Source organism: Aythya ferina (assembly GCF_964211825.1).
Source record: "Aythya ferina genome assembly, chromosome: 2".
In the NCBI taxonomy this organism is placed as follows: Eukaryota; Metazoa; Chordata; class Aves; order Anseriformes; family Anatidae; genus Aythya; species Aythya ferina.
This window is the reverse complement of record NC_140297.1, coordinates 41001154-41023894: the sequence shown is the minus strand read 5'-3', so window position 1 is coordinate 41023894 and position 22741 is coordinate 41001154. Positions and strand designations below refer to the sequence as shown.

Below are 22741 nucleotides of genomic sequence, written 5' to 3'. Positions count from 1 at the left end.
GTAAATTATGCACAAAATACCTTTAATGCTAACGGAGGGAGACGTGCGCAGAGATGAGCCGTGATGGTGCACACCGAGTCAGCAGGGAGGAGCTGTGTGCCACCGTGGTCTCGGGGAGCAACGCGCCTGGAATCAGACCTGCAGGGGAAGCCTCAACAGCCAAAACACGGCCACTTGCTAACACAAAGCGGGGTGGGCCACCACAGGTAGCCTTCTGTGCCACCCAGCTAAAGCTCTATGAAACTTCAGAGCCAGGGAAAGAGAAGTATCAAAGGCACATGCCAGGAACGGATGTTTTCTAACAGCTGGCAAAAATATGACACTTCCACGCGTTCGCAAGAACACGAAGGGGGGAAGGATGCAGATCAAAGCCAGCCCCAAAGTCTAGGCGCTGAATTAATCACAGATCAACGTCACCTATTTTTAAATTGCGTAGGCCTTCAGAACTAAAATTTGTTTTACAAAACTATCTACTACTCCCACTTACGTCTCCGTTAGCCACAAGAACGCAGAGCTCAGCATAAATTACCCAAACGCATCCGACGCTGCGGTTCGGGGAATTGCGGTGTTTAAGCAGTAAGTGCACAACAGAAGCAGCTCCTCCAGGACAGGGAGGAACAAGGGCACTCAGGAAACTGTCCTGACGCTTCCTCACAGCTGGAGGAACATATTTTGGGATGTACCTGGTGATCAAAAAACGCAGCAAGTCCTATACGCAAGTCCATATGACTACGTAATGGTATCAAACTAGACATTAATCGTGTCGTTCTGCAGAAAGGTGTGCAGGACACAAAGCCTCAGACCTCATTCCTTTGCTTTTCTCTCACGATAAAGACAGAAAGTGAATACCATGTAAAAGGTGCAGTACTCTAAACAGTGTATTCTTCAACTCCGAGAGGTGTTCCTCAGCGGCAGCAGGATGTTATAAATGCTCCTGTGGCCAAACACCTACGAGGTGGCCAAAGTGGAAACCACAAACAGACAGGAGCCTATGCTCCAGTAACGCACCTCATCCAAACAGGCAGCTATTCTCTGCTTCCCAAGGGATTTCGGGTCACTGTCTCTGCTAACAGAGGTGACAGACCGATCATCACAGCAGAGGACACCATGAAGTAGAAACTGCTAAAACACAGGAAACCCACAGAGCAGCTGCACCCATCTGTGCCAGTTCCATGACACTGAAGAAAACCCTGAAGAACCCAAGGCAAGACTTTGTTCATATCCCTGGATTCACGTGTTCACTCCTCTTGGCTTGCTGCTGAAGGTCCTAGCGTTGGACACCAGCCATCCTCACGGACTGCAGAGGGTTTCAGGGTGAGAACATCTCTTTTCCTCAGCTAAACCTGTGCCACAGGGCAGGACACCGTAAGACGCTGGATCTGGAGAATCCACCCAGCACATGAAACAATCCTCTTCCACCAAGCCTTGTCCTGAGTGACTGCTCGTGAGTACAAGGGTCACACAGTCAGCCCCCCGTACGAACAGTACATGGAGAAGGATCACACGGAAAAGTTTCTTTGAAGGCAAACCAAAAGACGATCGCGTTGTACACCACGCCGCATTGAACAGCCGCCAGTGACTCTTCTTTGGCAGCACATATGCCTCCTTTTGGGTTTTTACAGGCCTTTTATTGACTTGACTTCAGCGATAAAGCAGATGGCCACGGGGGAAGGAGGCTACAGTAGCTCCAGTGCAGAGCAGACAGCAGATTTATCAGCTGCAGTTAATGCAGCAGGTGTACCTGTCTCTTCCACATTTCTTCTCGGTGTTTGTGCAGCTGAGCAGTTTAAAACCACAAATTTCCACTTATAAGCTCCAAATTTTACAGGAGACACAGCGGCCCAACTTTTATTTTCCTCGTGATTTCCCATGCATTTTGCACAAGCTTTACTAGAGCAAAGAATTTTGCTTTCTACACCTCTGTCAGTTCTCCTAAAATACATTAGATGAATCAATCCCCATCCATTATATCGTCACTGAGCTTCCATTTAGTAACAATATTTGGTGTTGCTATTCTGACATACTTCATTGTTCCAAATTTTGCACTTAGAAGAGGTTTTACTTTATGAATTAAATTCCTTTTCCTGTTACAGGTGACGTTGATGCTATCAGCAGCTGGACAGACAAGAGGCCAAGCCAGGGGGCTTGGTGACAGCCACGTGCCCCTCGCAAGGTCGTGCTCTGTCCTTCACCTGCCAACACCAGCCCACTTCCACGTCCATCTTCCACCAGCCTCGTTGCCCACAGCAGGGAGTTAAGCTGTAATACAACTAAAGCAGGATTTTTGCGTTTCCCCCCCTTCCTTCTGAACGGGGTCGGTTGAGCTCTGTCCTACCTGCAGTGATTTTGAGCACCCAGCGATTCTTAAGCTAAATCCACCACCCCGACACCCCTCTAACAGAGGGAACCAGTGCTGCTCCTCCCTTACAGCTGCAGGACGAGGGCACAAATACACCAGGGGCACGTCCCGGACACTCGGATGTGCTATACAGGGAGCCTGCGTGCTGCAGGCAGCCCGGCCAGCCGCAGCATGGAGCTCAGCGCCGGGCAATTTGCTGCTCTACACCCGGCTGTCAGTGGCGTACACGTCCCTGAAGTTTCCAGGGTCACGGAGGAAGTCTCTTAAGTTCACTTCCCATTTTCTTGCCAGCGCCAAAATCCACCCCCCTCTTAAATCTTCGGCGAAGTCCTAAAACAGGAACCCGCGAGGGCAGGCTGGCCAGTACGCAGGGAGAGGCGAGCTGCTCCTCTCCCAGCAGCAGAAACAGCTCCAGAGGAACTTTGCCTGAAAAATCCCTCAGTGGTATTTCGCATCTTTTCCCAAGAGACAGAGTTGACCGAGTCCTTACTTATTCTGCAGTTTTGGGACATATCCTAGCGGTGTTTTCACAACAAGTCGAGGACTAACAGCTCCGAGAGCCCTTACTGTATTTAAGGCAGGGTTTGGAGTTTGTACTGAAATCCCCGATTATGCACACGCTTCCTATTATGCTAGCTGATGGCGTTGCAGCGGGTAGTGAATAATTCAGCAGATTTAGCCAGAGCCGAGTGTAAATCAGTCAGATACAGCGAGACAGTCGCCGTGCTGCCTTGCAGCTACCAAAAAAAAATGTGTGGAAACTTTCCTGGGCAGAGCAGCGCCTTGCTTGCCACAGGTCGCCGCCAGCCGCGCGTTTTGCCTTCTTGGCTCTCCAAAGAGATTTAATTAAACAATAAACCAGCTCCAGTGGCAGAAGTAAAAAAGCCTTTGGAGTGTTATGTTTCCTTTATTAGCATAGTGATGTGAAACTAAACAGAAAAAGCAATCTAATAACAAACATTCCTTTGAGAACTGCTCCGGGAGCAAAAGGACATCCACTTATTGTTCAGCCCGTCCCATTGGTCCATATAGGGCCATAAAGGTACAATAGGAGGAAACAGGAAACAGACTGGCACATCTGCATTATCTTATTAGGGGCTAATGGATATCTGAGAGGAACATGCATCTGATTCTGAATAGTCTGTACCAATCTCCGAAGCAATTACTCTTAATTAGTGGATTCTGTTTATAGATGGAACTTAGTGTACCCTTCTGTATCAAAGAGATGCAGGCATCTGGAGGGAGATATGCTTTTCTTAAAGGGAAAGCACTGCGGCACGGCGCGAGGGGGTGGTTGTTTTGTTTGGGTTTTGGCAAATAAAAGCGCTCTGAAGCATAACATATTCTACTGTATTATTAATCAAAAGAGCATGCCAGCTTGGAAGAAAAAAAAAAAAAAAAAAAGACCATACTGTTAATCTCAAACTCGGAAAGTAAACACAGAAAGCTAATACTTGCATATGAATTATATGACAAAAACCACTTTGATGATAAGCAAATAAACAACCGAGCCCTAAAATTTTCGACCGATGGCCAAAAAGTTTAAAATAGCAGCTTAAGTCAGAAGAACAACATCTGCATTTTGTATCTGCCAAGTCTGCAGCCAAAAAAAGTAAACCACTCTATATGACCAGATGCATGAATAAAAAAGAAAAAGGCATGAAACACAACTTCAAAGTCAGCGTACCGAGCAGCAGAGCCGCGGCTCCTACAGCCCCACTTGTCAGATATTTCCAGCTATAGGTGCAAGACCTATGGGGGAGGGAAGATAAGTTTTAGCAAAAGGAGAACGCTATTATTAGGACACTTTTCCTGCATCTTGGTATGTACGAGAGCTGTCTGTCTGCTGGGCAACTGCGAACGCCTTTTTGTCATAAAGCTGACACTTGCAAAATGGGTTTGTGCTTTATTTGTTTTTTCCTGACTGCGATTGTAAGGAAATAAATAACATAATTAATGCAATTGTTGTTTATTTGAAAATCCTATGGGGGGAGTATAAGAAGGGGAGAAAAAAAGAAAGCTGCTTTTTCCCTAAGCAGCTCTGCTTCGTATCGCCTGCACTGCAGACACACACTGATGTAAACCCTGAAAAAAGGGAATCTAAATCTGAAAGGGGGGCAAAAAGTAAGAGACACAATGACACCCATTTATTTACACACCACACAACAGTACCCTGCTGTGCCAGCTATTGATTTTAGCGGAGCTGAGAGTCCATGTTGGGGAGCAGCAGCTGTGAGTGCATAGCCTGAATCCTCATATGGGAACAATACTCCATAAGCAGGATAACCTATTTCAGCCAACCTTCGTGTATAACACACAGCAGTAAAAACACACACAGCTTACATCTTGAGATCTGGAAGGCGCTATGGTTATTTTTTTCACAAAGGTCCGGGGCAATTATTAATTTATTTGTGCTAGCACAATGCTAGCATAATGAAGAGATGTGAAGGACTGAAAATCCAGGCTTCTCGTGTCTGTTATTCTACAGAGATGTTAATTCTCTTCCACACTAACCATATTTAAGACCCACCCACTGCATCATGCAATTTCTCTCTCATTTTCTCCTGTTGTTTGCTGTTTTAAAGGGCTGTTTGCAACCGAGGGTGGTGTTTTTTTTCCAGAGCTATCTGCATTCCATGTTTCTTTCATTACTCAGCAGTTGCCAAAACTATACTGCGAAGTAAAGATAAATGGTTGGGTCAGGTGGTGGGGTTAACAATTTACTGTGTGTACTGCCCTGAGAGCCAGATATAGTAGAATTGGCTCATGTTTATGTACAGGATGAGAAGTTGATTTCCTGTGCAGTGACTTTCAATCACCTCTATACGGGACTCTCTTGCAGCGTCCCTCTGAGAATTCAAGGAGCTTTGAATACATTTTGTGCTGGCATATAGGATACTCTGCTTTGTAACTAAATGCTTTCCTTACTTATTCTGCCACGTTCAAAAATCCCAATGGACTGTCAAGAGCAGTTCTCTTTTTTTTATTTATGGAAACCAAAAGGAGGGTAACTGAGCTTCCTGCTCCCTTAGTTAAAGTGAGCTCCTATACTGATTTCCCTCCTCAACACTGAAAGTTATTTCTCAGCACTTAGAAATGCTCATTCAGTGCAATCAAAACTTGGTTTTTGCATTGTCATCTCTGTTAGTCCTTATTATGGTTTTTAAGGACGTGAGATGGTAATTTCATATTGAGAATATGCTAAGTATGAGTCTACCCATGGGCTACAGTGGTTTAGGAGGCTGAAGACTTTCCAGACCAAACCTGTTTGTTTTTTTCTCCAGGCTGAACCACACTGACCTGTTTCTGTTCATCCCCTGACCTGAAGGGAAAACAAACAAACAAAAAAATACAAACACATCACTTCTTTCAAACACGTATTCAGATGTTCCACAATTGAAGCAGCACAGACTATGCTGGTCATTCATGTCCCACATAACTGGGAAGTCTAATGTGAAACATTTACCCACCGAGGTGCTATGTCTACTGCTTTAGCCTTGTTCTTTGGACACACTTCTCCAGCAGGTTTCCTTGGTTTCTGCAGTTTCTCCCTACAGTTCTGAAAACCTAGACTGGACTTTCTGACCAAAATCATCCTTCGCTATCCCATCCAGCCAACCAGGTTGTTTGGTTGTTTTGCTCCTACCTGGTTCTATGCAAGGTGATAATCCATGAAGAAGAAAATTATCATTAGTGGGACCTACACCCTTGGACTTTCCCTTATCAGTCAGTCAAGGCAAAGAAAAAGAACCGCTAGTGGGAAAGGTGAGCTGCAACCAGTGCCAGACTGATAAGATACAGGGGGATCTATATGCCAGCTTAAACCAACAGCACACTTGACTATCTATAAAAGAAAAGTGTCTAAGCTCCAAATAGGACACACTTCCTCTCCAAAAAGGTCTTCCACTGAAGGTCTTCCCCTTAACAGGCAACTCTGGCTACAAGGCACCTCAGGATGGCAATGCATTGATTCCCAGTCAAAGCAAGGTTGTGTAAGAAGGGCTCTTGGGAAGAGATGGGAGACCAGGGGAAGATAGACCGAGTAAGCAATTAATGAGGAATACTGAATAAACAAGGAAAAAATATCCTGATGAATATGTTCAGCAATGTCATCCGGTATTATGGGACACAGATGTTTACAAGTATGTCAGTCTCCTCCCAGATGGTGTCAGAGCCAGGAGGACGTGGGGAATGTCTCTAAAGACTCCCAATCACGCTTTATGAATGCCCATCCTGAACTTACAAGCTGATGGGAAACATGTCCCGACGACCACTGGCAGAAACAGCACTTACCATCACTGCAACTGCTAAAAAGGCCTTATACTGACTGTTTACAACCTTTAAGAGGCCTCTGAGATCAGTAAGAGGGGTCAAGTGATGTTATTGTTTTGGTGACAGAATGAAGATCCCTCGTAAATGATGGTGGCCTGGGAATCATTAAAAGAATGGAGTACTTCATCTGCTTAGAAGCTAAAGAGGAAAGCAACTTTGGAGGGCAGCTCCTTGACAGAGAAGTACATCTCTTTGGAAGGCCAGTGCTCTGTGGTCGTGATGACCAGTGCAGGTGAACCCCTGGAAGGACACAGGACAGCGAGATACTTCATTACAGAAGGGCGCAAAGGCAAGCAAGGCTGCGGGTGACAAACTGGTGACAGTAAGTGGCAGATGCTGAAAACAGCGGTGTGGATGGCATTATGCTGTGCTTCGTCCATACATCATGTAGGTGATGTAAAGTCACCGTAGATTAATATTGGTAAGGATCAGGGCAATTGAGATCTCTGACATCTGCTGTTAGTTGTTGTTGGGTAAGTCTTTGCTAGGGAAGTCTGACCCAGCACAGAAACAAAGTCTATTCCATCTCTTTGCCCTGAGAAATATCTTCCCAACTCCTGGGAAGTCTTGGTCTTAGCACCACCACAATAAAGCTAAACTGCATTCCCTCCCTCCTCCTGAGATCGGCCGAGCAGTTGTCTTCTGCATGGGCCAGGCAGGGTACCTGTAGTGGCACAGAGAGCGGAACCCAGTGGCCGAATGCAGCCAGTCCGGATGCCACGCCACAACTGAAATGTGTGCCATCGGACTAGCTAATAGCCAATTGCAGGAAGCAGCTCTGAGCTTTTGCTCAGCTTTGTTCAGTAGCTGGACAACTAATTAATGCAACACCCTGAGTACGTGGCCCTCGCTGTGGCACAGACACACTGCCTGGGGATGCACCGATGAAGGGTTTGTGCAGTCGGGGATCTTCCCACACTGAGCAAATCCCACACTGAGCAAAGAATTAAAGACTTCAGCATTGTCACTGAGATAAAGAAGGGCACAAAACACTTTAATTTGGAAAACGTGATGCAGCAGAGGGCTCTGTTTCCATTCAGCACACTTCACTTCATGTGCCACATATGGAAGGATCCTGCAAGGGTCCCCTATATGTACAGCAATTTAATCTGTTGTTACAAAAAGTATGTGGATTCACTCTGAGAAACCTGAAGGAAGACTATGTTAGGAATTTGCCCAAACTATAAGCTAGGCTTCTCAATCCCCCCAGCAGTTAGGAGGAAGAGTTAGGTTAATCTGTTGACAGATTATTATTTTTTTTTTTTTTGCACTAGAAAGCTAGAATTTCTGCTTCCTCAGAGCCAGACGAGTTCAGATCCTTGCTACACCCCTTTGTCAAGCGGGGATGGTAATCCAAATGGAACAAGGGAAAAACAGGGGATTACTGGTTCAAGCACTGGTTGCGAACTTCATCTGTGGGACTAGAAGTGCATCCATCACCTCAGCATCACAGAGGTGCGGACACTGTGCTAACACAAAACAACCTCGCACACATAATTTATCGGCTTTTGTTATATATGGCAAGCCTAACAGTACACGCCTGCTGAAAGGTCCTGTAATTCCCCTGAGTTATTAGAGTCTTCGGTCCTGCTTTACCCAGAAAACAACATTTCTGCTGTCTGCTTCGAGCTCCTGAACCCTCGCTCAGTACATATGGCAAATTCCAATACATTCCCAGTAAGGCTCCCCCAGGGTCAGCAGAATATGCCAGAGGGCTGGTGGAGATTATGAACATTTATTTTAAAGCCTCCGTTTTCTGTAGCTCCCTGTCACAGGAGCAATAGGGTAGCAAAATTAGGAACAAGCAAAACCATTAACTAGGAAGGGACCAAGCCATAGGCTGGGTTGCAGGGCAAAAATAGCATTTTTATTGTCAATATTATGCTTAACAGGGAGCCAATAAGGCAACTGCAAAATGCTAATAATACATCGAGATAACACAACACGTGTAAGCACCTTTCGAGTTGTTATCTGAATCATTTGAAAATGCTGCAAAACCTTATCAGTCAGGTCACAAAGACAGGGGTGCAGTAATCAATCACGGTAGCCACAAACCCAGCACGTCTTTCCCACACCCTAACATGTTCAGAAGACCCGTGTGTCCCACAGCTACTCTGAGAGGTGCTGGACAGGTGGGTAACACTATCAGGAAGACCAAAGTAAGCTATGACTGTACATTTCACTTTCAAAAGGAACCTGACAGGAGCCTGAGCACCAACAAAACTCAAGCAGCCTCGTGTCATGCATGCCTCTGCCAGCCTGCAAAGCAGGACTTCAGACACAATACCAAGGTTTTCTCGCAGAATAAGCAAGTGCGTGAATTAATACACAGTAATTGCTCCCATTGAGCCCCCTTCTGAAAGCATCTTTCCACCGATAAATGCAAGACAGCTTCCCCCATTTCCACAAGTAAACTAGCCCGAGTTTTGTCACATTTACTGCAGAGGAAGAAGTCACACGCACACTCTCAGGAAAGGAGAAGGGCAATGTGCCACCACGTGAAATTCGGATCTGCCCAAACCTACTGTTGTTTTAAAGCCATTTAGCCATAACCAGTGTAACCTCAACCCAGATCAAACTGAACAGGGCAGCCTTTACCCGCTGAACACACTTCGATCATTATTTAGCCAGCGAAGCTGAAAGATTAATTCATTAAAATGATTAATTTTGAAAGCATTCAAGAAAATAAGCGAGCAACTGCATAATTATGCCATGAGATACCACAGCTGAAGCAAGGCATAGGCCCAAATCTCACTACATTTCTTAACCAACGAAAGATAACTCGGATTTTAGGTCTAAAGGACAGAAGCAGACCTGAAGCTGCCAGTCCCCGCTCCCAGCTTGCTTCCCAAGGGGCCAGCAGGCAGCCAGGTTTCTCACCTCATATTTAAGGGATCTAAATTGTGGCCCTTACTCTCTCCCTGAACAGAGTTGCTGGTCCCCACAAGTAGGTCTAGGCAGGAGGAAATGCATCTCCCAGAACACCCAAAGCTGAAACAGGGGCTGTTCCTCCTGTGAGCCTGGTGAGTGGTGCTTCAGTGCCTGAACCCCAAGGACTCTTACAGCAGTGTCGCCGTGGGACACAGCCACAGCCCAAAAGGCCCCAGCACAGCAGGCACTGTACAAAACACAACTACTGCTGTCAAGGAATGGCAATGGAAAGGTCAATGGCAATGGAAACTGTCCCCACAGAGATCCAGCTTCTGCTGAAAGCACCAAGCGAGTCGGACAAGTTTAAATCATTGAGTCCTTTGCATTCTGCGTTAAGGAATTTGCTCCATAAATTCACTGGGAATAGAGTGGTGTGGAGTTGCACACCTCGAATTGCTGTCAGAGGTAAACTCAATCACTGATAGCATCACCTCAGCTGCAGCAGCCCATCCCTCCTATATGCTTACCCCACTGTGAGCCTGCCTCTAATGTACAATGCTGACTTTTACCCTCCTGCAGACCTCGGGCTGCTCTCCCCACCCAGAGCCAGCCACCAGGACAGCCACACTTCCCACACCACCTTTGCAGGCTTCCTGGTCATCGCTCTCCTCCACTGCAGTAGCTTTCTGCCCGAACGACCTTATGAAAGCTCTCCTGGGAAGATTTTGAGGACAGCAGCACTTCACAAGTCTGGATCTAGCAGCCCAACGTGCTGCAAAGGACACAAAAGAGTCTGAGGAGCTGGACACCAGGAAGCCTAGCTGGATGCCCAAGGCTGATAAGAGGCAATCAGATAACCACGCAAATACCAGTGGCCAAGCAGAGCCTATCTTTGAGCTGGGAATGCCAAAGCAGACAAGTCCCAATGGGAAGCACTCTCCTAAGAGCACCTGAGGTTTCTACAACAGCTGCATACACTGGGTGAGCAAATTAATTACTCCCTAACCACAGAAAAAGAGTCTTTGTGAGTAAGACAAAGCCTTTCAAAATCCTCTTGTGGCTTTTGTGATTATAACAAATCACTAAGCACTGTACTCCAGTCAGAAATGATGGCTGAAGGTAGATGTTGGTTCAAGCACACCCCTCAGCATGTCCACTATTGCACTGACTGCATCCTCTTCCCAGCTAGCATCGTCTGTGACAACTGCGTCTCAGTTGTCCATTGTATCTGGTCTCACAGAATACCATATGCCAAAGTGAATCAGATGCAAGCAGAAAAAACAAACAAACAAACAATTTAAGTGTCCTCAAAATGACGCATAAGCAATGGAACACAATAAAGAGGCCAACTAGTGGAAATAATCTCTCAAGGTAAGTGAGGTCTGTAAGAGCAGCCCACTCCCTTTATATAACTTGTGGTTCTTGAAGATATTTTGCCCATACGGATCCAACGATAAAGTTTTCTGTTTTCCAACTTGAAGTCTGTGACTGGGCAAAAACAGGGGTTGCTCTGCAACACTTATCCAAGTTTGTGAGGGAGAAGAGAAGGGAGCAGAAGTGCAAGGAAGAACGAAACTACCAGATACAGTCCCTGTCGTTTAATGTGATGACCGATATGAAGACTCTCCCTTCATAAATGCAAAGCTCATGCATACCATCAAAGATTCACAGTGACAACGCTCTAGTTAAAATAATTACTTAAAATGAAAAGCAACTGAATTGTCTAGAATACTAAAAAATTCAAGGAGGTATTACAAGCAACGTACCTGACTGAATGACACATGAAAGGCGCGTTCCAAGAAAAATGATGTAGAGCTCTAATACACCAAGAGATAGAAGAGAGACTGAGGAAGCTTGAGAAACAGCACCCTCTAAATCATCCCTTTGTAGGAATCGCCACGTTTATGAAGTGGGCTAGGTCTCACATTCATGTAACCACTCTGACCCTTTTTTTTGCCAAAAGACACGTGCTTTAACTTTTAACGTTTATTAACCAAAAGAAGAGAGATGCTCCTAAAATAATAATTGGAGGCTACATGCTAAAGAAAACCATAGGATCTCCTCCTTTTAACACGTTTTATGGCTACAGTAATATGGCTACGATACCATGTGTCAGCTAAGACGATTTCTTTTTCTGCATGTGTTTGCACAGTAATGATGGGCCTTAAAAGTATTGCCTTCATCACCAGAGCATAAGGGTTTTGCAATGAAGAAATACTTATTTTCCGTACAAAGAGGAAGTAAAAAATACAACCTCTTAATGTCAGATCTAAGCATCAAAGACCAAATGGCCTAAAAGTAGAATAACAAGAAAATTTGAGAAACGCTACAGCAAGAGCTTAAATTCCAGTCTAGCATTTGATTTAGTGATAATCCTCCAAAAGCAGCTCTGCATCTGATATACACAGGTTCAGGATTCAGTTGTTGACACATGGTAAGGAAATGAAACACATTCTCCCTATATGAAGTTCACATTTTTCTGGGTGAAACAAAGAGCACTTGTAATCCCGTGTCTCTAATGTACCTCTTAAAGCAGTAAAGAGAACTGAAAGTTATCTACATGAAGCAAGATTGTCTGACGTGCTAAAAAGATCTGAATTAAAGAGCTTGACTGCCTCATCCACTGCTAAGCCTTAGAAAAATAAGGAAATCCAATTTAAGATTTACACAGCAACTCCATGAACGCAATCCCTTGACATTACAACTCCACTGGACATACCTCACTGTAAGCTACTCACCAAACCTCTTTGGGGCAAGCAAAAGAGAAAACCCTCTACCAGAAATGCATCAAGGTAGAAAGTTGGGTTCACTGGACCATAGCCAACACCAAACAACATTAACGTACCTCCCTTTAAGAGATTATCTCCATTTTTAAAGAAACGACAGAATTGCTGGAAGGTCTGGCAAGCGGTGATGAAGACGCCCAATCTGAAGAGAACTCCTCATCATTCAGCCTTACACCACCCCACCAAGGTTATTAGAATGACATGCTTGGAACAATCGAGGGAGCAAGTAATTACGTTACTCGATGGTCCTGAATATTACTGAGTAGCAAAACCCTTAAACAGGAAACTAAATTTTATAATTTAAAACATGCATACGCATAAAAGGGGAAAAAATAATCAAGGATAGACTTTTTCAAAACAACATGCAAAATTACATAGCAACAGCATAAAAGCTTCTGGACAATTTCCTTTCCTTAGCCTCCAATGGATGGTTTATTCCAGAGAGACAACCCTAAGCAGACAAAGCCCACTTGTAAACATAGGAGCACAGGAATTGCTGTACTAGGTCAGATTAATAGTCCATTTAGTTCAGTAACCTCTCATTTGACAGCAGCCAGCATCAGATACTTCGGGGAAAGGATGAAGAAATCTCTAGGAGAGCAATTACAGAAAAACTTTCCCATAAAACTTCTTTCCAACTCCCATCATCTACTGGATGGCTTATGCCCTGTAACAAGAGATTTTTTCCCTGGGCTTTTTGTTTGTTTTTGCTAGACCAAATAATATAAATAATACTCAAGCATTGTGGATATCTTCTGTATCTGCATTCCATATGTTTTTAATCTTTAAAATTGTTAGCCCTAGCAGAATTCAGAGGCGCTGAGTTTCAACATCACCAACGCAGCGCTTAAGATAATATTCCTACTGTGTTTTTAAATAATTCCCATTTCCCCTGGATGATTCTTTGTATCTACAGTATCTAGGGTAGCACAGTAAAAGAGAAGTTTAGGGTATTCATTTTCTTCAGAAGTCTCTGGTTCTTGGTTTTTCCTCAATGCAGTATTCTGCAGTCACTCTTCAGAAGCAGGAGAGAGGCTTTGAGAAGGCAGAAGTGCCTCCAAATTCCCTCTTCCTCCCTCTCCCCCAAATTGTGTTTGGTTTCCTTCAGGACAAGCATTAGTTTCTCCGTCAAATTTACTTGTCTATTTTAATTGCTAGTATACACTTCTTCAAACGTTACCCATCTATTTAACCACTTCCTTAGATTTCAGGGCAAATACTTTTCAGGACAGGAAAAAGAAAAATCAATTCTTGAATAACAAGTCAAGAGTAGCAAGTCATTTCTCTAATTAAGGCATTGACTTTCTTCTGCGATTGCAGTAGAGTTATCTATGTGGTCACTTCCACGCTAAAACCATAGGTAAATATTAGCAAAGCAACAATTGCATCAATTAATAACAGCAACTGACAGATAAACACTACAAAGAGAATTCCATTAGCTCCCCAGACAAACACCGTGCCAGTTTACAAATGAAGGCACAAGAGGAATAGCACGGCCCTAATCTGCCCCAAAACTATCCACATCTGCATGCAAACACCTGTGCTCTGTAAACACCAAGCCATTACCAGTCTGCTTGCCATCCTCTCCTGGTCTGCAGGAAGCCACTAATGGGGCAGCTCCAGGCGGGCAGGCAGCCCGCCCCGTTGTCCGACCCCTGCTTGGCTTTGTTACCTCGTGATTCACCCACGTTGGCTAAAGCCTGTGGGCTGCCTCCACAATTTTGGAGAAAGCTGAATGCTTGCAATTTTTGTTAATTTATTCACGCATTTTATGTCCATATGTCTTGATTTGCAAGTCAACTCAAGCATGGAAATGAGAAGAGCACGGGCAAGGATTAGGCTAAATTATCTCAGCAATCATATTGCTTTTAGTAAACTGCCTTTTTTCAAAGCAAAGCATTTGAAAGTCAAAATAGAAACTCCAAATTTCAAAACTTTTCTGAGAAGTGTGTCAATTCATAGATTTGGATGATGGCAATCCTCCAAACATTATTCCTGCAAATAAGACTAGTGTGAGCAAATCATCCTTCTGAAATCACTTGTGACAGAACATTCCAGGAATTTGAAGAGGACGTTGTGAATATCAGACCTCAAGTTTCCCCAATTTCATTTAATGTTACTTTCTTCCATTTGGATTCATTTATAGAGAGTCAAAAGGCACAGCAGAAACTGTAAGAACTGGTCATTGCTTGAGATTTGAGCTGAAGGAGGAACTACATGAACAGAAATAATTGATAAAGAATCTGGAAGCCTTAGAAGTATTCCCCTCTTCCCCTACTGCAATTCCTTACAAATAACTTCAGTGTAAAGATGACATTGCAGAGGCAGACAAGAATTGGAATCAGGTCTGTATCAAAGGACCAGCTCGCATCCGCATGTGATCTGCCCTGCACAAATACTAAAGAGATAACCACAGAGCTGACAGCACCTGACAAAACACTGTGCAAGGAACCCTCAGCCCAGGTCTCCTGGTGCTTTCCAGGACTGATGGCTCAGATAAGCATTGGTGACTATCACCTCTCAGACAGAATGGCGAGGAAAGATCTCAAAACCCTTGTTAGGCAGGCAGCGTGATCTTGTCTTACGTACTAGGCAAGAGGAGCAAAATGGATGCATTCAGGTTTTTACAAATGTCACCATAATCCTTTTATTATTCACAGGATTTATGTGTTTATGCCACCATCAATAGAGTCAAGGCCTCAAAACAGCAGTATTACATTCTATTGGCAAAGGAAACATGTGAAAAGAAAGTATAAATCAATGCACTACACTGACTCAAAAAGGGACAACCTGTAAGAAGCAAGTTCAGAAATGCCAGAAACACCTTCCACTTCAGAGTAACAGCTAGCCAACTGAAACCTTAAGAGTATGAAAAAAATGAAAAGTGTTGTGACAAGTAATCTAAACAAATGTTAAAAGTGAAGATTGACAAAGATAAAATATCTGCCAAACATCCAAAACTTAAATGAAACTGCCATTTGGCAATGGCCAAGTAAAACAAGATGTAGTCAGGCAGTTTCTGACAGAACAGTAAGCACATTGTTGAGTTTTCTTATAGACCTCCTTTCTTCACGAGGAAAAAAAAAAAAAAAAAAAGGCACATCAGTATGTAGAAGAGTGCCTCTCAATTTCAGTACACACCTCAGACTTTCAGTATTGACCTGTGAGAGAAGGGAAACAGGGTTTTTGTCCTCCTTGGTTCGTGCTGAGCACTGCGGCGCTGCACAGGCCGGATGGCTCTGAGGGCCAGAGCACCAGGAGATGGGAGGAGGTGACAGGGAAAGTAAAATGGGAAGTCGTCAAATGGGCTTTGGGGAAGTTGTAAACTCATCCGAAACTTTGGGAAGATTTCTGTTTTGATTAAAGCCTACTCCATTTCAAAGGCTAATTAGCATTTTAAACAAAGGGCCTCTTCGTTACACATTAACCACCTCATCCTTCCAGCAACTGTGCTGAAAGCAGAGCTTACAACATGAGCACACATCAGGTGTTCCAATGAACAATAAGGTAACTTTTCCCATAAATTTTCTTATAATAAAGCAAAATACAGCAGAGGAGTACAAAGCCAAAAACAAAATTAAAAGAATTTTTTTTTTTTTAAAAAAGAAAACCAATAGCAACCAACAAACCCTGCAAGTTTTCTGAACAGCAACTTTCCAGCAGCTAACAGTAAAAGCAGCATATTCCCCACTACAAGCTTTGTTTTAGGATGAAAAGGATAGAGAAATACACACATTAAGTTAGCAGAGGGAATACAAAAGCTCATTAATGGAAACCAATACCCAAAATTACACTTCAAATGTTACAGAGAGACAGCAATGTGTGCTCCTCTGTTCATGGCAACAGTTCAGGAAGAGTAACTTCTGAAAGTTGTGTATTTACTTTCGACACAGCTTTTAAAGACGCTCACCCTTCCGTGACCGTTTAATGTGGTCTCCTCTATTAATAGCAACTCTTTTACAGCAATTAGCATACGGATATTAAAACAAACAGGCAGCCACAGGATCACGGCAGCGGCTGACAACCAAACGTAGCTGTGACTGAGTAACAACTTCGGCACATCCTTCTGCTCGTAACGTGGGCAACTCCCACCTTTCCCTTGGCAGAATGAGGTTAATACAGAGTAGGGAAGCCCGGTAGAAATGCTGCAATAGATGGCTGTGGCTGAGCAGGGGTGGGAGCCCCAGCACGATCCACGCTCAGAGCAGCAGCCCATGGTCGCAGAGAGCGGCCCCAACGGGCCTAGCCCAGCAGGGCCTGCAGAGGAGACCCCATCCCAGCTTTCAGCGCCTGCCCGCAGGGCTCAGCAGCCCTAAAGAGCTGGGGGCTGCTCTCCCCCAGCCTCTACCCACAGCAGAGGCTTGGGCAGACCTCTGAAAACTCACCTGCAGCCATACCACAGGTCCCACAGTAGGCACAGCCAAAAATCTGTCCTGGAGACAGCTCAGCAGATGTGTAACAAGCTCATCTGGCTTCACGTTACTTCACCGGTGCCTGCCTCAAGCCCCTCTGCGTACATGGAAATACTGCCTGTGAAACCCACCTTTTTGGGGAACATCTCCTGTGGTGGGCTGGCCACTTGCCTTCAGAGAGTGCCCCAGGTCCCACGGCTCTGGCAGAAGGGTTAACCACCTCGTCAGTCCCACCTCACCTGCGTGAGAGCGCAGAGCTAACCCACAGCACCTGGCTGCAATAAGCTCAGCTGTCCACAGCTGAGAAATAGCACCCAGTCCTCCAAGATGGATTTGAACGAACTTATATACATCCTCAAAAGACATGCTGTTTTGCAAGAGAGAGTTCGCTTCCCCGGATATGAAGAATCCATCACTTCAGCCTTGGCTTAAATCACAGCCATTTGCTCACAAGCGTCCCAAGTGTTCCTCTGCAGACTAGTCACAGTTGCACTGCATTTTAATTAATTGTACACATGAGAACTGAGTTTTATACAAATCCACTTAGGCAGTTTTCAGCCAGGAACAGCCTTTAGTCAGACTTTAGAAGAAGCCTGGCGTTTTTCTGTTATAAATACAGGTCACAACAACTTGAAGAAAGTCTGAATGTTTTATGCTTTGTTTACAGGATGGAAATACTTTACATTTTCCTGTGGCAAACATGGTTGTGGGTTTAAAAAAAAGTATTTATTTTAAAATGTAATTGTTGATTTAATATTTATTTTAAGCCTACCAACCAACAAAACTTTATTTGAATCCATTAATTACGCAATTAACATTTAGAGCCCTAATAGAGCAACTATCAATGGTTTTATTGCTTTTAAAAGGTGAGTGTGTCTGGAGTGCTGTGCTGTGGGGCTGGGGGCAGGAGGGGGCACTAGGAAGGGAGGGCCAGTGCTGACCCACCCGCTCCTGCTGTAACCTCCCTTCTGGTACCAAGCAGCTGGTATGAGCCGGGGCTATAAACACCAAGTGAAGTAATCCCTACAACTGCAGCCTCCATTATGAGAGTTCATGAAAGGAATCCTAAGAAAAACTGAAATAAAAATTATATACACAGTTCGCAACCATAAATTTTCCACACTTAGAGACCAGTTCTTACTGGATGGCTATGCTCCGCTTGCACGTAATAGCTTCCAGGATTCGGGGGAGAAAAACCCCAGCTATTGACTACACAATCCTTCAGGCAGCTCCTTTCTTACCCTCGTAAAATGTCATCTACTAGAGGCTCGCATACTGCTGGCAACTGGAAGTTGGAAGTCAGCCTCACCAAGCAGCACAGCACAGGAAAGAATTGGCGACACCAAGCACAATGAGAACACAACTCGTAGGGTTATACAGCAGGAAAAACTGTTTGACCTAGAGAAACTGAGGTAGGAAGGTTACAATCTATGGGTTCTCTATATAAGAACAGCAATGCATTTCAGAATGACCAGCGAAAAGCCCCGAGTTTCTTAGGTGTTAGTGAGGAAGATGGTGACTACGCCTACCACAGAAGGGGAAACTAATCCTGCATCTCACCTCAATGGGACTTGAGAAGAAACACTGGCAAGATAATAAACTTCAAGGCTTATTATTCCAACTGAAATGTAAGGACAACTGGAGGGAGGTGCTTCCAGCTGGGGTTAGGCAGACACATGGCTCATAACATCATGAAGTTGGGCTTGATTTCCTTCCATCTCAGAGAAAAGGAAGAAGCTCAAAGGTCAAGAAAAGAAGGTGCAAATATATTTTTCTGTTCTGCGATTTCAGCTTATTGCTTATAAATGACTACATGGGAAAAATAAATCCAGAGACCATATTGCCTGTTTTGTATTTTAATTAAGTAAGTGCCTAGAAATAAGTAATAGGTTTTTTCCACTGACTTCTCTTGCTAGCTGCCCAAACAATGGCTTTTCTATACCCACATCATGAATAAGATATTCATTAAAAACAAACAAAAACCTCACTGGAACATAAACTAATTAAAAATGTCTACCAATTTCACCTTGCTCGTCTTCTTAGAAATGAGTACTTCCTCATTCAACACAAAACCCAGCACTCTGTACCTAATCTCTGCCCAACCACCCACAGTTCTTTTTCCATTACAGTACATGGCATTTCAGAGAGACCCTACCGTTGCCATTTTCTTATTCAACTCCCAGAGACTCCTAGAGTGTCTGGCAATTTGTTAATGTCTAATTTATCCAGTGCTCTCTGCATCATTTCAGTTTTATGAATGGCTCTCGTTAGCCTGCTGCTCTTAGCTCCTTACAACATTTTTTTTAAATACTCTAACGAAGTAAAATACTTTTTCAACTCCCCTAGAGCTGTAGACCCTCTTTCAGTTGCTGTACCAAAAGCAACATGGGGGACACTTGTGGTGTCCACAGCACGGACAGCTTTCCCTGTTAAACTATTATTATTTCAATCTGTGAGACTTCTTGCCTTCCTTCCTGTTTTTCCCTGTCTCACAGGAGAGGGGAGTGAGCGAGCAGCAGGGTGGGCATTTGGCTGTTTGACCAGGCTAACCCACCACAGCTGTACTTCAGTTTTCCTTCTTGGTGCATTGTTGTTCACAAAATCTTCCCTCTCCAGCTAGTAAGACTGCAAAAATGTTGTTGCTGTTGTCACGACTGCCAAAATTTTCTTCTTGACCTTTCCTCAACTGTAATTATCTTCTGTTTAATTAATCTAATTAATCTGTATTTATTTATCAGATCAAAGAGCCTACCTCATAATACTCAATCTGTTAGCGTCACTGCATACCCAGAATCACAACAGATTTATGTCAAGTCACTGGCTGAAGCTGGATGTCCTGCCTAGGCTAGCCTCGCTCTCTCCAACCCACAGCATAAACGTCATTTTGTAGCTTGCAAGAATTCTTTAAGGGAATCCTTAGGATGACGGAAGACAAGATGGTACAGATGTGACCCTACCTTATATGCTTAATATGTACCCGACCTAGTTCTTCTGCCCATGACGATGGAAATGACATCAGAACCACAAGACCCCTGAGTGATCAGGGTGGCAGGACCACCATCAAGGTTTTCAATGACGTAGAAAGTTGTAAAGCTGTTTGCCTCTATGTGAAATGAGCATAACAGCATTAATAAATGAAAACGACTCAGTTACACAGTGCAGAGGGGTACACAGCCACACAGGGCATGGGGAGAGGGCTGCTGGACTCTATCTTCACATCTGACAGTGATTTGCTGATGACTTCGGGAAAGTCATTTGAACTCCGTATGACTCAATTTTTCCATTTGTGAAATGGAGATCAACGTGCACTTCCATTTGAAGATAAGTGAAAAACTGAAGGCTGGCAACATCGTTAACTAATATCTATTAGTATTTGGTCCATGCGATTGCCCCTTTAAGCAGTTTTCCTGGGGGTATTGGGAAACATGACTTACAGTTTAGTACAGATAACAACTTCATTTCAATGTACATGCTCCTAAATGAATTCCACACCCCAAATCAATTCAGTGCCTAAGAAAAAAAAAATCCACTGAAAAATAAGGCAACATATTCCGAGAGGGCTGTTTTATCTATCTGATATGTTTCCTGCATCTCACGGTGATTTACAGTAATAGGTAATAACTAGTGTACATTATATCTAGTTTTTAATAACCACACTTCCATTATATTTCATTTCCCAAAGGGACTATTTGTGTTTTTTCCTATCTTTAACTGTAAAACTGTAAAGTGCTATAATCAAGCATTGCTTTCTCTTGTATTCTGGACATCCTCAGTTGATTATAATCGCTGCCCGCTGAACTTATCTTCAAAATGTTAATCATGAAATGAAATAAAAGTTGATATTATTACATTACCTACTACTCCATTCATTCACTCTTCTCTCTTTAACCCAGGAGATCCAGAATACAAAGAATTGTAAAAGAAAACAAAAAGAAAAGAAAAAAAAAAAAAGACGACAAATGCTGGAGTAGGCAAAATTGTCATTGAAGGTGGCAGAAGTGGAGAAGACAGCTGAAAAAAGTCAAAGCACGGGTTGTTCTCCCTGTGGTCTGGGAAAGAGATGATGGCTCTGAAAGTATGCTTTGAGGTAATTGCACAACATTCACTGTAATGCTGGATAAAATAAATCATATTCAAATTTAGCATAACTGGTAAGTGTGTACACGTTACCTTGCTTTCTTGGGAACTAGGGACCTGCTCCCACAGTCACTTACCAGCAGAAGGACTACGTGCGGGGAATACATTTTAGTACGTGCCAATAAAAATGTGCACAGGAATGTGCAAATCAAGCTGCACAGTCAGCTGACTTCTCAAACTGAGAGCACATTTAGGGGAACTAGTAGGTTAAAGAGGATGCCACTACTGAAGAGTAACTCAGAGGTTCACTGGAGGAGGTGATCTACCTGATGAAATCTAAAATAGCATTTTCAGCAGCCTCTTATAGAGTGTTTCAAAAATTCCAAATTTCCAGGAGCAAAACAATACCATCCACGGAAAGCCTAAAATCTTTGGTGTAGTTCACACCCATCACACCAGACACTCATATGCATGCACACGAGGTGTTAGTTTTCTCTGGTTTAATATGGAAAGCTAATACTGTGAGCTAGAAAAACAAACAAAACAAAACAAAACAAAGAAACATAAAAACCCAGCATCCAAAAGAGCAAGACAGAACCACAGACTACTTAAGAATGAAGATCTCCTTAGGAAATAGAAAGGGTTTTAATGGAATGGATAGAACTTAACTCTCAAAACTCTCTCCGTCTTCTAATGGGACGCTGTCATGAGAGGTAATTAAAATTTCTTAGCTGCCTCTCACAAAAAGAAAGGAACAACTGAGTATCTGCAAGTAAGGCTTAGGCAAACTGCACAAAGTTGGCCAGCTCAAATTCAGCCAGATGGAAAATAAAATCAATGAACTAAAAGCATTATTAATTGAGACAACTGAATATGGACAGAGGCAAAACTACTGGCAGAGCAAAGTAGATAAAGCAGACAAAACATTATCGCTAGTAGTAAATAACACCGAATCAAACAGATATGATCAAACACAAAGTAGCATGTACGTAAGTACCAGTGATATTACTTTTGAATTTGATTTATTTTATCTTAAGTTACAGTGTATATCATTTAAGCAAGCCAATTCCTTCCAGGTATCTTGCTAATATCCCTTTAACAAGAACAGCACTGGGAGCCCAGACAGTAACAGATTAATGAAAAGGCAAGGAGACCCTAGCTAGATAGAAGGGCACTAAACATGGGATAGCCAACGTTTCTTATACACAGTAGGGCGAAAGGCCACTACGATCACGGAGTTTGGAGTTCGACCATAAAAATGGGCACACATCTTTCCCCAGAACTGGATTAATTCAGTTCTCTACATACATAAATTTAAAGACTCATATGACGGCAAGCTCCTCACTTCTCCCATTAAACTCTGTTCCCTTTTCCTCTCCCGCTTTTGGTTACCCTCTGCCTACCTAAACAGCAGCTTTAAGACCCTATGCCCCTGAGCAGAGCCTGCTTGCACAGCAGTGCTGCTATGCTCCTGGTCTGATGTATCTGATATAGTTGGTTTAGATCCATCCTTCAAAAAGACAGGTCTATGAGGAGATTTTACCAATGGAAACAGTGGTATCAATGATACAACACGTCACACTCCACATAAATATTGATCTGAAGAGGTATCAGGCAGGACAGCAGTCCTGACTTTGGGACACCATGAGCTCCTAATAACTTGTGAGGACTAATACTCAATACTATTTATTATCTGAAAACAAGCATCATCCCCAGGGCTTTAACCAAATTTCTCTTCTGGCAGTCACAGCCTCCGAATTCCCCTTGCAGCTGCAGCTGCACGTCCTACTTACATCAGCTTTCACATCCCAGCCTGCTCTCTCCTTAGATAACTGTCTGCTGCCCTAAAGGACAGGCTGTGGGTGAAGAAATCCCGAACTCCAGCTGAAGCAATTACCATCAGG

The 22741-nt window shown here is 43.6% G+C and overlaps 1 protein-coding gene across 7 annotated transcripts in view; it reads right to left on the bottom strand.

The window, feature by feature from the left end:
• RARB (retinoic acid receptor beta) overlaps positions 1-22741 on the bottom strand; it is a 320810-nt gene that overhangs the window by 190154 nt on the left and 107915 nt on the right. Inside the window, exon 1 of one of the 7 annotated variants that reach the window (XM_084511756.1) lies at positions 16892-17071. The exons of 4 other annotated variants lie outside the window; for them this stretch is intronic. The gene's annotated coding sequence lies outside the window, so the exon portion shown is untranslated. Of the gene's footprint in view, positions 1-20; positions 321-16733; positions 16840-16891; positions 17072-22741 lie in introns of those variants that run through there. 2 more of the 7 variants (XM_084511757.1, XM_084511758.1) reach the window with 2 other exon arrangements.